Raw genomic sequence first — 14,786 nt, 5'->3', positions numbered from 1 at the left:
ATTGCTAGATTCTCTCAATACGAAAAATATAACATTTGAAAATGATTTAATTATATAAAATATTGTCAACAATGCTTAAATAATATATTAGAGAGGTTTTTGAGTGTTAACTACAAAGAATAATTCACTTTGAGTATTTAAAAACTTGGATAATGTTATAAAATCTTATTTTTAAGAAAATATATATAAAAAAATTTTTTTAAATGAATTTGTTAGCATTTCGCTATGTCAATAAAAATACTGACATTGGAGGGAAAAAAAGTCATTAAAAACCTATTCTAGATTATTGCTTGTAATCTGCTTTTAATAAGATTTAAGAATTAAAAAAATTTCAATTTTTGCATACTTTTTACATTTAACATTAGTTAAACACTTAAAATTTTATATAAAAATCTTTATATAGAGAAAAAATCTTAAAATAGAGATAACAAACAATGCAGAGTCCAGATAGAAAAATATATCATTTAGTGAAGAATAGATGCCATTCTAGTAATGAAATTTATGAATACTACTAAATAATTGGCTTCCATGACACACGATTCTTAATCGGATAATAATTCCACGACACAGCGACTATTGCTTTGTTCATAAGGATTTATTATTCATATGAAATGCAATGTACATCAGTTATTTATCGATTCTAAATTTCGAATCGTAAAGATTAATCAGAAAATTATTGTGTCACCTGTAAATTTCCTTTTCTGTGCGATTATCGAAAATGACTGCTTGCACAATATTATTTTAGTACTTACTTAAAATTCAATAATTTGATCGTTTTAAATGTGTTCAAATTGATTAACAAAAGGGGTGTTGAAAACAGTTTTCCTGTTATTATAAAAAAGCTGTCAAACGCTGGGATGATCTAAAAAATCGTGATCATGCTTAGGTTTTTCTTGAGATGTGGTATTCATATCATGCTGACGACTATGGGAAGAATAATACTCCCTAGAAGATTAGAAAAGAAAATTAATAGAATTCTTACTCTTTTTCTCTTACTCTCTTACTAGATTTTATAAGAGCCATTTTTTTTCAATGATTTATTCATATTGGCTTACACACATGCGGACCTTACACACATTGGCTTACACCTACATACATGCTTACACACATTGGCTTACACCTACATACATGCTTACACACATTGGCTTACACCTACATACATGCTTACACACATTGGCTTACATTACATACACATTACATATATGCTTACACACATTGGCTTACATTACATACACATTACATATATGCTTACACACATTGGCTTACACCTGGTCTTTATTTAGTGGGCCAAGGATGACAACTGGTTACCTTCAGCAAAATTTACAAGAAGTTGATTATTGTATCCGAGATGCATTATGTGCTACAATAGCTGGGCACCATTTCGTATCCTTCATATATATTTATCAACGTCACACAGTGGCATCGATCACATATCTCCTAGATCATATCTGTTTTTTCTGTATTGTAGAGGCTCAAGAATTTATGCTCATGGCATAACTTCACAAGACAGACAAAGTGCACAAAACGCTACTAGTGGAAAATATTAAACATGGCATGACATGCATATTTCATTAAATTACAGTTTCGTTTGATTAGGATTCGTTGAAAAATGATGCCAGCTTCGAAATATACAGGAATTTAAAAGCAACTTGAGAGATAAATCAGACAAAGTCCATAAATCTAATAGAAAAATGCATTCAAAACGTGCCTCGAAATAGTCATTTTCCATAATCATGTGCTCATATCTACTCTTATCCCCTTAAAGAGTCAGTGTTTGATACATCTGCTTTGAACTGTTCTAAAGAGCACCTACTTTTATAGCTCTTATCTCATTTTCCCATGAAACTATGCACCATTTTGCTTAATGAAGAATACAGTATATTAAATTTACCAATCATATTCTAAGCTCTATTTATTTTATAATCTATGTTCTCAATATTTTTGAAAAATGTATCCTTCATTAGAAGTTATTTAGTGGAATAATTATTGTGCATAATTTTTGGAGTAATTTGTAACGCTTTATGGGGGAACAGCTCGTAATTTTTGGGAAATGAATTCTAGTTAGTATAATAATAAAGCGTAATTAATTTATCTGTATAGTATGCGTTGCTTAATCTAAAATTATTTGCTAGAACTTTTATAATCCAACAAATGCTAATTCAAATTCTTTTAGAAACTAATCTGTTAGTAATTTACCTGCATCATTTTAATAAAAGTAATTTGATTATGGGAACAAAAATGAAATATTCGTGTCCTGGGCTGACTCCTAATTTGAATTTAAAGCATGTATAGTAAGAAAAAAATACGAAATTTTGTGAATAAATATTTTAAAAGAAAGGATAAGTTATTTTTTTATAAGAATTATTTGTAAAAAGATTTAAATAGATTTATCAACGTCAATATAATATGTAGTACCGTACCCATAAGTACCGTAATTTCTATATCTTAGCAATATAATTAAATTTAAGAAATAAATTGTTATAAATCATTATTGCTTTCAAAAAAAGAATAACGATTAGAAATTGAATCTAATTGTATAAATGAGCGAATATAAGGATTAGTTATAGGGTTTTGTAACCAAAAAAATATATATAAATAAAGTCATGTAGATTGATCACTTTTTAAAAATTAATCAGCAATTATTTGAAACTCTGCGATTTTTTATAACAGTCAAAATTGAGCAATATCAAATGGATTCAAAATCTGGAATGACTTATGAGAGGCGCCTAACAACTGCAAGGAATTATATATAAGGATAATGTAAAGACTACGTTACAATAAAGGATTGCGCAAACGTACAGCACATAAAAAATAATTCTTTATTTCATTCTAATTTTTTTAACTGAATACATACACTTGTTTTTAATCATTTAGAAATTAGCTACTCACGATTAAATTGAACACCCTGTATATTTGGGTCAACGGAATTTTCAAAAGATCTAAAGCCAAAAGGGGACTTACCAGTGGAAAATATTTAATAAAAGAGGAACTAAACAAAAGGAACTCTGTGCCAAAAGATTTATTAGCCAGTTGGTTAAAAAAATCTAATCTTTGTTTAGTTTGAAGCGGCACTTCTTGTTCCATAAATGCACTTTGCGTTTAACTATTTTCCATTCTTGCAAACAAGAGAAGCATAAAATTCAGAAATCGTCTGCTATGCATGTCTCAAAATAAATAAATCTTTTAGATTGCTCTTTAGGATGAAAAATAACATTCCTAGAATTTTAAAACAAACACACCCATCATATTATTATATAAATGCTAATTTGAATAACAGAGGCTTACATAGCTGCCAGCTATGATTTAAACAACTTTTTAAAAAAATGTTGGAACTTCAGTTTTATTTGAATATTAGAAGACAGAAGTTTTAAATAAATTTTTGTATATTTATTTTATAAAATACACTTAAGTGAAAATGTAAGTGCAAGTCCTGAGAAAGTTTCGAAATACAAGCATGCATTGAATATAAATATTTTCATTTCCTAGTACAAATATATCTTTCTGTAGTTTTCGCTTTTAGCGTTCTAGGTTTACAAATGAATTCAAATTCATGCTTATTTATTTTAATGAAATTTCTCATTCTCCGCCTGTTTGTATACTCCAGATCATGCATAAATTTGTAAGCAAGACGCATTTGAATTTAAAATCACGATTGGATGCTTTATAAGTATTAAGTAAGGGGAATGTTTTATTCAGTGTTTATCGATTGAAGAATATTTTTCAAATGATCAAAGCAGAAGCAAGAAAAATATGCAACGTTTTACTTATGCTAAAAATGGGGGAAAAGCAAATCTAGCTCCTTGCTATTCTTCCCCGAAGGCAGGGGAGATTCTTTTAAAGTATAAACTAATAAATATTTATGTACTTATTTGTTTATATTTGATTTAGATTTGAATTTTACATTTCAAAAGTCTGGCAAAATAAATTCTAGTTTTTGTGTCTCTTTTTAGTTAATTTAATTGTCTAACTGTGCTGCTATAAAATTTCGTTTTTAGAATAAAATAAATCTAATTTGAATAATGCAAACAGAGAAAATATTATCAGTATTTTTTTTTGTTATACAAATATTTAAATACACTATTATTTGCATTTAGGATTATCAACTAGCAAAATAAAACTGTTCGTTATTTTTTGTAGTATATTCAATAATATATTTAGTTTTATCTCTATTTTTTATGATTCTAAAAAAAAGCAGTTTTTAAAAGTAGTGTCGCTTTGCCATTTTTTGCGCTTATTTTCTGGAACAATTAGACATTAACAACCGTTTTTGAAAATCAAAACTTCAAATTTTCTTAATAATTTAAATAAATTTATTAAAACAAACAACAAAACTTAATTGAATGTTGTACTACAAAAAGAAGTTTTATAATAAAAATGAAAAAAGGGAAAGTAAAAAATAATATTTGGTCATAGGCTAATGCTTCATGAAAAGAGCAGCGTTGGTTTGGTTTTAAAATCTTGCATCTAGGAATCAAGGGTAGCTCGCTCTTTTGAGTGCCGATAGCTCTATTGTATTAACAAAGACCCGATTGCCCTTTTAAATACCGATAGCTTTATTGTACTAACAAAGACCCACTTTGTGCATAATATGCATAATGTATGTGAAAGACTTCACATGAAAGAATTTTTCTGAAGACTACAGAAAGGTAAATATTTTGAAAGTCCCCCCCCCCCTTTTTTTGTGTGATTATTTGCAGTCTATACTCCAAATTAAAGATTAAGATTCTTATAGATTAAGTGAATTATAGTGGTCATTGAATTATATTTGTACTCATTATATTATTAGAATAATAAAATTTCATTTTTAAAGTAAATATTTTATATTTAAAATTCGCCACCATTAAATGCATTTAGTTTGCAACAATAAATTAAAATAGCAGAAATTCATCAAATTATTTTAAAACGGTTCAATAAATACGTTATTTTGTATTCTCTTACATTCTTATGTACTTGTCTCTAGTACCATATTTAACCCGTTGAGGCCTGTGTTCACGTGATTCACCCTTCACGGCCCACGATATCGTATATGAGACGAGATTTTCTCATTCAAAGAGACCATGTATACGTAATTTTGGACGTTTTATTTAAATTTTTAAATAGCCCTAGATGGCGGTTGAAGTCAGTTATAATTTCGAATAATGTTTCACAGAACATTAATCTTCATTATGCTCATTTGGTTCTGAGTTTTTTTTTTATTTGGTCCGGGTATTTAAAGATATAAACAATTACACATTTTCGGCTCTCTCGAGAGGATTAGGTATTTAAAGGCCTTAACGATTGCGCTCTGTGCTTACATTTATATTTTGACTAAAATGAATAAAAGATTACTTATTTGTTTATGTGGGTGAAGATCTATCGTTTGCATTTGGGGTTTGCAGATAATTTCTTTTTTTTTTTGTATATTTTGGGTGAGTTTTATTTTAGTCATTATGGCGAAAAGAGCAAAATATTTAAATGAGAATGAGGTTTCTAAATTGAGGAATGAATCAGATAGTGAAGCAATCGAAAGTGATTTTTCGAATATAAGCGACGGTGAATCTGACTATTCCTTTTTTTAAAAAATCTAAGTTGATAGTTATGAAACCTAAAATAAGTTTTAAAGAGGTGCTTTATAAATAGCAAATATAAATTCTAGAAATCTCTAGAAACTGAACTTGCAACATTTCATGATATTTACAGAGTAAACATCATACATATTCAACCTTCATAATATTAAACAAGTCAGTTTGATATAAGTAAGAACAGACTATATAAATCCTTGCACTTCCCAAGGAATAAAAAAGTACTAAGATATTTGTCACAATTTTGTCGATAGCAAGATTTACTTCTGGGAGAATATGAGTAAATCAGTCTTGTCACTTTGTTCTATGATCAATGATGGGCATTTGATGATCATCCTAGAAAAATGAAAAATATATCATTTCTCGACCCTTATTGTCTTCGAAACGAATGGTTCCTTCCCTTTTTCTTAAGAGCCGATAATGGACGTCACGAAAGGCCATACTTTATTAATCTGAATCATTTTTGAAGCATTTTCACTGACAGTTAGAAGAAAACTTGCTATTCTTGGTTATTCTGAAGCTGCCTTGACCATAGTATCAGCAACTTAGTTACCTCCCGCGCCGATATATATATAGGCCTCCATTCTTACCCACAGTTCAGTTCCTTAAGTTTTGAGTTGAAGAAAATTGACTATTTAGTAATATCCAAATATATTAGAATTCAGAAACTCTTCATGGGAGTCATACAATGTAATTGAATTTCATAGCAATTAATTCTCATTTAAAGATCGATAGCTGTATAATGTTGCAACATTAGACATCCTAATATACCTTAAAAGTCTCCTTGTTTTTTTAACTGCCATCACTACATATTTTAAGAATAGAGGTATACTTTCCATGGTTTCCAAAGCTATCTGTATCAGAAAAATATTATTAACTTTAAAAATGAAATCAAAATTATTCTGAAATCTTCAAGCAGATTTGTAAAAAATTCAAAGAGAATTAAGGCCAATGTCGCAAAGAAACATATATAACAACTTCGTGATAACGTTTTTGAGGAATTCATATACTAGAGCTAATCGAATCACTCAAATTAGACTTTTTAACAAAAGTAATTGCAGCAGTTTCCCAATAAAAATATACTTCGTAATATTGAAATATTTCTACTGGATTATATAATTAATATTTCAAAGTTCTTTTTACAAATATCTTAGTCGAATGTGGACTCATGATATTTAGGATAATTTATCACATTTAAAAGAAACAAATTTTTTTCAAAATATGAAGAATGGTACTCTATACTTATAATAAAGCTCAATGTGTGTGTGTGCGTGCTTTGGCGCTCTCCAGACCAGACCGTTTGACTTTCAACCTCCAAATTTGGTACATGTATACCTTGGAGGTCTGGAATGTGCACCTGAGATCCCTTTTTTGAATTTTTATTCTCAGATGGCTTCCTTAATCATTTATCATTTGCAACCTGTAGCTATGGTAAAATCAGTAGTAATCAGTAGTAATATCTATATACTTATAATAAAGCACAATGTGTGTGTGTGTTGGCGCTCTACAGGCCAGACCCTTTGATCTACAGCTACCAAATTTGGCACATGTATACCTTGGAGGTCGGGAATGTGCACCTGGGGGCACCTTTTTTGAATTTTTAATTAGAATTTTAATTATTAATTAAAATCTAACTCTCCCGCCAAAAAATTTTCATTTCCCCACCGCCAAATGAGTAAGGATTTAGTTTTTTCCCACGCTAATGAGGCTAGGCTTAACATTTTTCGACCGATTATTTGAAACGATTCTGTTAATTTTCTTAATGTTTGATGCATTGAAAATTAAGCATTGTTAATCAATCGATCTTTTAGATTCATTCTGAAGTACTTTTGAATTAAAATAAAACAGAATAAAAGAAATTAAAAATTTCTAATCTGCGTAGCGTTACCCCAACTGGCGTATAAGAATTCATACATTTCCGTTGCCAACTGGCGTTGAAAATTCACGCATGCGCATTGGGTTCTGATTGTTGACAACTATTATCAACGGATGCGGACTTGATTTAAATTACTTTTAGGTTAGTTGTATGCTTTTGTAATTAAATTGTATTTATGTTAGTTATATATTTTTGTATATATTTATAGTTTTAAGTACATCGTTTTTTAAGTAGTTTTTTTTAACCTCTTTTCGACCAATTATTTAAAAAGGTTCTGTTTATTTTCTTAGTGTTCAATGCACTTAAAATTAAACATTGTTAATTAATCAATCTGTTCATGATGAATCTGAGAAAAGTTTGTTGAAAAATTCTTGAGATATTACATAAATTAAGAAAGATATTATTTAGTGCTCATAAACTTTAAATACTCAATGACTCTGCTTTAAGTAATCATATTATAAAAAAATGCTTTGTTTCAGTAAAAAATATTATTATATGAATTGCAGATTCATCCTTTCCACTTTAAGTTAAAGCATAAATTCTACGGGAGCTAACAGAAAATTAGAGAGACACATATTACGTTATGGCTGAATACCTTTATAATATTATGTGTGAATTATATGACTATCAAACTTTGAAGCTTTAAATTATTTTGATGAAGAAGCTATTAAAATAGGAGTTACATAAAATATTTAATTATTAAAATTTTAACAAGCATTAAGATTGGCGAACTGGCTGGTCGCCAAAGGCGGCTAGTTATTAATATGCTTCTTTTCTTCTTTTTTTTAATGCACTAACTGAATTTGAAGTTTTAAACTAGTTTGTGTCCATCGAGGAAATTACATATCTCCATAAGAGTGGACTGATATTTGATTCTGCACTTTCAATGTCCCCTCCCACCCCAAAAAACTATATCTTGTATAAATACTAGCAATAGTGATCTTCTTGAAACTTTCTCGCTTACTCTCCCGTAAAGTTCTTATTCCTTTCTCCTCGTATTAAATTGTGGACCTTTGGTATGGCCCTGAATGCCTTGCATGGCACTGGAGGTACTGTAATTGTAATCCCAGGATTACATATCGAATTTCATTGATTTGAGTCTTATGAGTTAGTTACTGCGTTTACATACAGGCGTAAGTACAGACTGACAAATGGTCCTTCCTTTGACAGATTTGGCGCAAACTTCGATAATAACATACAATTCAGAGTTAATTATGTTTACCAAATTTTATTTATCTAGCTTTTTACTTTTGCAAATATTGTGCTCATTTTTACTCTAACAGCCAGTCTTCCTCTGAATGGATTTCATTCAAAAAATAGAAAACCACAAAATTAATCTTAAGTCTATATATTAAAGTGTAAGCCCCTAGCTAATTTGTCTTTGAGTTATTTTGTTCACAGGCAGATAGACAGACGTCATTTCAAAAATATGTTTTTCTAATTCTAGGAGATCTGAGACGCGTAGATTCGTGGAAAATCTCGAAATTTAATTTTTTGACTATTATAATGCTTTTTTTATAATTCGGATATGAGAAAGTCAAAAAAGAATAATTTCGCATTTCCCTAGAATTACCTTCCAAAGCCTTGACAGGCGAAGAATTTCTTTGTCTAATCATGAAATGGAGTCGGTTCACGCGATTTTCTAATTATTTGACAGACGTAATATTATATGTTATCATCTAATTGCACATTGCTTTCTGCTGCACCTTGATGTTTCGTTCCTTATAGCCATTTTTTTCCAGCGTTCAGAAGTACTTCATTCTTTGTATTATTTTGTAAATACTTTTTCCATCTTTTTTATGATTTTATGAAGGAATTTTTTTAGGTTAGAATAGAGATTCTCTTTTCTTTTTTTTTGGGGGGGGGGGGATGGGGGAAGTAATTTTTTTTTAAAATTTAATGCTTAGTGATTAGCCATTTACACAGAGGAAACACCACATTTCTAAAATCATGGGATATATTTTCAATAAAGAATTATAATGACTTACGAGGACAATACTCATAGGAATAAATCACATCCCAGTTATTTAATAATAGTTTTCCTGAAATAAACTACAAACACACTGGAAAATAATTCTATTGATTTTTAAAAAGAAAAGAATAAAATAGCAACAACAAATATATATCTTTTCAAATATGTCGAAATTTTGTTTTTCTTAAAAAAGATTCTCATCTTTAAATGCCAAAGTGAATGAGTCAACAGATTAGATTTTTTTTTCTGTCTTCTTATATTTCTTGGAGAATCCCAAGCTTTTACGAATAAGTTATTTTGACGCCTCGCCTTTCTTCGCAATTTGAAAAGTCATTTGAAAATAGATACATTTGGGTGAACTCAATTCCATGAGGAAAAGTAAATAAATAAATTTATACAGTTTTCTACCATTCCTTTGGCTCACGTCAAAAATAAATTCCCGTTTTTAAGCCCGGTGAAACTTTTTCCATTTTCAAAAAATTAAATAGGTTTTTGAACGTCGCATACATTTACTTGCTTTCCGCCATTTCATTTTTACCCCTCTCTTCTCTTGAAATAAAAGCAAAATAAGACGATTCGTCTGATTTGAATGTCATTTTTCTTTTAAAAAAAGAACTGAAAAGGATTTAATAAGCGGGTGGATTTCCTTTGTAGCGGATAAGCGGGTTATTTTCCTTTGTACTTGAAATTTAGAAAAAAAAACATTCTGTTAAAATACACGTCATTTTGAAAGCGTAAATTTACATTTTATATTATTTTAAAAAAATAATGAATAATTTCTGTCATGTCCTTTATGCAAGTTAAAGCAAGCGAATTTAAAATCTTTACGGCAGCAAATGTGTTGAAAATATTGAAAAATCTGAAGATGGAATCTACGTTTCAATGCTTTTCATTAAGTTGAAATGCTGATAAAAAAATCAAAATAATGTATTTGTGAATTTATTTTTACTAAAATAATGTAATCATAAAATAATTTTTTTGTAAAACTTTCAAATAATCATAATAATGATAAAACAATAAAACATATATTTAATACTTTATAAACAAACTATTTTTTATGATGATCTCAAATATCATGGTATTAAGATATTGAACTGACGAATAAACATCTTTCTCTCTCTCTCTCTCTCTCGCTGTATATATATATATATATATATACTTATAATAAAGCTCAATGTTTGTGTGTGTGTGTTGGCGCTCTACAGGCAAGGTCATTTGACATAAAGCTATCAAATTTGGTACATGTATACCTTAGAGGTCGGGAATGTGCACCTGGGGTCCCTTTTTTTGAAATTTTAATTATTAATTAAAAACTAACTTTCCCGCCAAAAAAATCTTCCATTTTCCCCACCGCCAACTTTTCCGCCAAAAAAATCTTCAATTTTCCCCACCGCCGAATGAGTAAGGCTTCAGGGTTTTTTTTTCTCCCAACAGAAATGAGGCTAGGATTAACGTTTTTCGGCGGATTATTTCAAACGATTCTGTTTATTTTCTTAATGTTTTATGCATTTAAAATTAAACATTGTTAATTAATCCATGTTTCAGATTCATTCTGAAGTACTTTTGAATTAAAATAAAACAGAAAAAAGGTAATTAAAAATGTATAATCTGCATAGCGTTACCCCAACTGGCGTAGAAAAATTCACGCATTTGCGTTACCGTAATTGGCGAAGAAAATTCACACATGCGCATTCTGTTCCGATTGTTGCCATGACAACCATTACCAACATACGATTTAAATTATTTTTAGGTTAGTTGCATGCTTTTGTAATTAAATTGTATTTATGTTAGTTATATATATTTTTTGTATATGCTTATAGTTTTAAGTACATCGTTTTTCAAGTAGTTTTTTTAAACCTGTTTTCGACCGATTATTTTAAACGATTCATTTTATTTTCTTAGTGTTTGATGCATTTAAAATGAAATATTGTTAATGAATCGTTACTGTTCATGATGAATCTGAGAAAATTTTGTTGACAAATTCTTGAGATAATACATAAATTAAGAAAGATATTCTTTAGTGCCCATAAAGTTTAAACGCTCAGTGACTCTATTATCAGTAATCATATTATTAAAAAAAATGCTTTATTTCAGTAAAAAAATATTATTATATTAATTGCAGATTAATCATTTACACTTTAATTTAATGTAAAGCATAAATTCTACGGGAGCTAACAGAAAATTAGAGAGATACAGATTACGTTATGATTGAAGGTCTTTATAATATTATAAGTGAATTGAAATTTGAAATTTTGAAATATTTTAATAAAGAAGCTATTAAAGTAGGAATTACATAAAATATTTAACTATTAAAATTTTAACGAGTATTAAGATTGGCGAACCGGCTGGTCGCCAAAGGCGGCTAGTATATATATATATGAATGCCATTCATTTTCAAGCGCGGAGAAATGAGTGCATTATGTTGATTTAGATTTGTCGCAAAGGAAAAATACTTCATAATCCTCTTACTAGGTCACTTTACAAAGTTTAAGAAGGATACAAATCAAGGAGTTTGACAGCCAAAATTGGTCCCAAAGGTTTGGTCTTCATATTTTTTGGGAAGATTGCTGGAAGATTTTCTATCGCTGATTCATCTTACTTGGTGTGAAGAGTTATAAAAAGCAAAAATTGGGACAATAGTGCTTATATATGGATCAGAATTCATTTATCTAGGAATAAAAAAACTTAACAGCACTTCAATACGTTTCCAATGATTAGAATTTTTATAATTATATTTAACTTCATCACAGAATATAATATGAGGCCTAGAATGTTTCAAGCCCTGCAAATTCTTAATTCTGTGTTTAGTGATTTTTTGTGTAATGGTATGTGCATTGTGTTTATTTAAAATTGCATGCATTGTTTTTTTTAAATTGTAAAAAGACATGATTCACTTACAAAAGCAGCAAATCTAAAGGGAAAAACTCTTTCCCAGGAAACATTTTGAGAGAAAAATTTATCCCAAATTGTGCTAGATGTTTGTTAGATAAAACAACATAAAATGTAGGCAGCAAAAAAAATCAACAAGTAAGCAAGTATTTGAGACGAATAATAAATAAATATCATTCAAACACAATTCAGAACAAATTCATAAAATTTTTAAATACAGAACACACCGGAAAATATGTTCACACTTTAAATAATACCTTTTAAGATGAATTCGTAAAATAAATTAGTTTCGTGATTCATAATAAAAAACAAAAATGCAAACATCGTAAGCTCTTTATGTCACCGTTGGGAGGCAAAGAGATGTTAGGTTTTTTAGCAAGATATTGTTTATATCCAGATATTGTTTATTATCTGAAAATTGCAAAATGCATAGTTGTAATTATTTACTGAGTAGCAGGTTCTCACTAATGAAACAGTTTTCAAAATTTAACTAGCTTTATAATTAAAAATTAAACAAAATTTAATATTATATCCTCAATAATTTAAGAGCATATTACTGAAAAAAATGCCTTTTATAAATTTTTTAATAATACCATTCATATTTTCATATATTTCCCTCTTATTTAGTAAGATTCTAAGTAGAATTTTTAAGTATCCCTTTAGTAGTAGTATAGGTATATTTTACAACAATGTTTTTAGAATTGAAGTGTTTTTTGTATTAAATTTTACTAAGTCACATTGAAAAGATATTAAATACGTTTTTTGGAGGGTATGTTATCACTACAAAGAATTTTAAAATTAAAATAAAGACAAAAGAATCAAGTCTAAACAGTGGCTTAACTAGGATGAATCAGGCAATTGAAATGCCCTGAAAAGGACAGGAATGAATTAACTGAAAGGAAGGGCGCAAAATTGAGGAATGAATTAACTGAATTTAATAAATAGTACTTTTTCGAAGTCCTATGTCTCTAGAATTTAAAAACATTAAATTTCCAGTGTACTCCCCCTAAAAAGCTATGTGGAGATGAAATTCGTTAAGTGGAATTTAACAAAAGGCTTTTTCTTTCGTACTAACTATTAGTATAGTTAGTATACTAACTATACTAACTAACCTAACATATACCGAGATTCCATGACAGTACGCCTTCATTTTATGTCTAGACTATCTAATTCCTAGACAATTAAATTATAGTAATAATAACAATAGCGATTAAACAATTTGAGCAATAAAAATTTGATGTGTTTTAATAATTGTTTATATAACAATTTATTGAAATTGTTTCTAGGTGTGAAATGCTTAAGGTTTTTTGCATTATAATCTTACAATTTTTTTTATCGCAATAGAATATTTTAGTCGATTTGAAAGCGATAAATTTAATTTTCTCACCAAAAACAAAATTTCATTGCCAAGCAATGTTATGGAATATGTTTGACAGGGCATTAATTATAATTGAGGGTTTATTCATTAGTATAATTCTTTTGATAAAAATTTTCATTTTGTCGTTTAATTTTGAACTATATATTTTAATTTCTGTTACACGAAGTATTTAAAAAATATCGTAATCGTTAAAAAAATGTTCTCGAGATTTTGGCTAATTTCCATTTTTTTAGACCATCCTGAGCTAAAAAAAAAAGGCATTTTTGGCATTATGTCTGTATGTCTGTCTGTGAACACAATAACTCAAAAATACTTGAAACGAGATGGGTGTAATTTTTTAATGGTTTTTTTTTCACTGAATTCTTGATTTCATTCAAATTGTGATCGAAATCTAATAAGAGAAAATCAGTCTGTCCGGCTGTACGGATATAAATGCGATAATTAAAAAATGAAGGCAGATGAATTGATAAAATTTTTGCATAAATTTAACATTTAAAGTGTACATATCAATAAAATTTATAAACAAATCTCTCAAGCAGTTGATCATCAATCGATCTGCGCCTTCATAAACATATAAACGCGATAATTCAAAAACGTAATGACGTAGATATATGAAATTTACTGTGTGATTTTGTGACTACAATGCACATTTTTTCAAATTATGGCTTCAATTGATTAGGAAAAATGCATTTTTCAGGTACTATTAACCGCAACTTAGGAACTAATAGCCTAAAACCCGCTTAGGATCGCACGATCGATTCAGTAAAAATGTTAATTCATTCTAAAGATCAATATTTCGCAACTAGTCTCCGCCTTTGCCATGCAAAGCATTCGTGGACTTATCCATGTCCACGATTTATGTCGGGGGAGGGGAACAATATTTTTAATAAAGGGTATGCGATAAGGTGGGGAGACACTCACGATAGTATATTAATATTAATTAGAGTAATATTATCTTGTTCTTTAAAAATAGCAAAGAAATGCATTTATATTTAACATATGTTATTGGAACAATTCAATGGAATTCTGTTGCTGAAAAATGAATTTTAAGATAAGAAAATTTAAGCAAATATTAATTAAATTATATGCACTAATATTAAGCTAATCAGG

The sequence above is a fragment of the Argiope bruennichi genome, chromosome 9 (assembly GCF_947563725.1).
Source record: "Argiope bruennichi chromosome 9, qqArgBrue1.1, whole genome shotgun sequence".
Taxonomy (NCBI): Eukaryota; Metazoa; Arthropoda; class Arachnida; order Araneae; family Araneidae; genus Argiope; species Argiope bruennichi.
The sequence above is the reverse complement of the archived record's forward strand: the minus strand, read 5'-3'. Positions refer to the sequence as shown.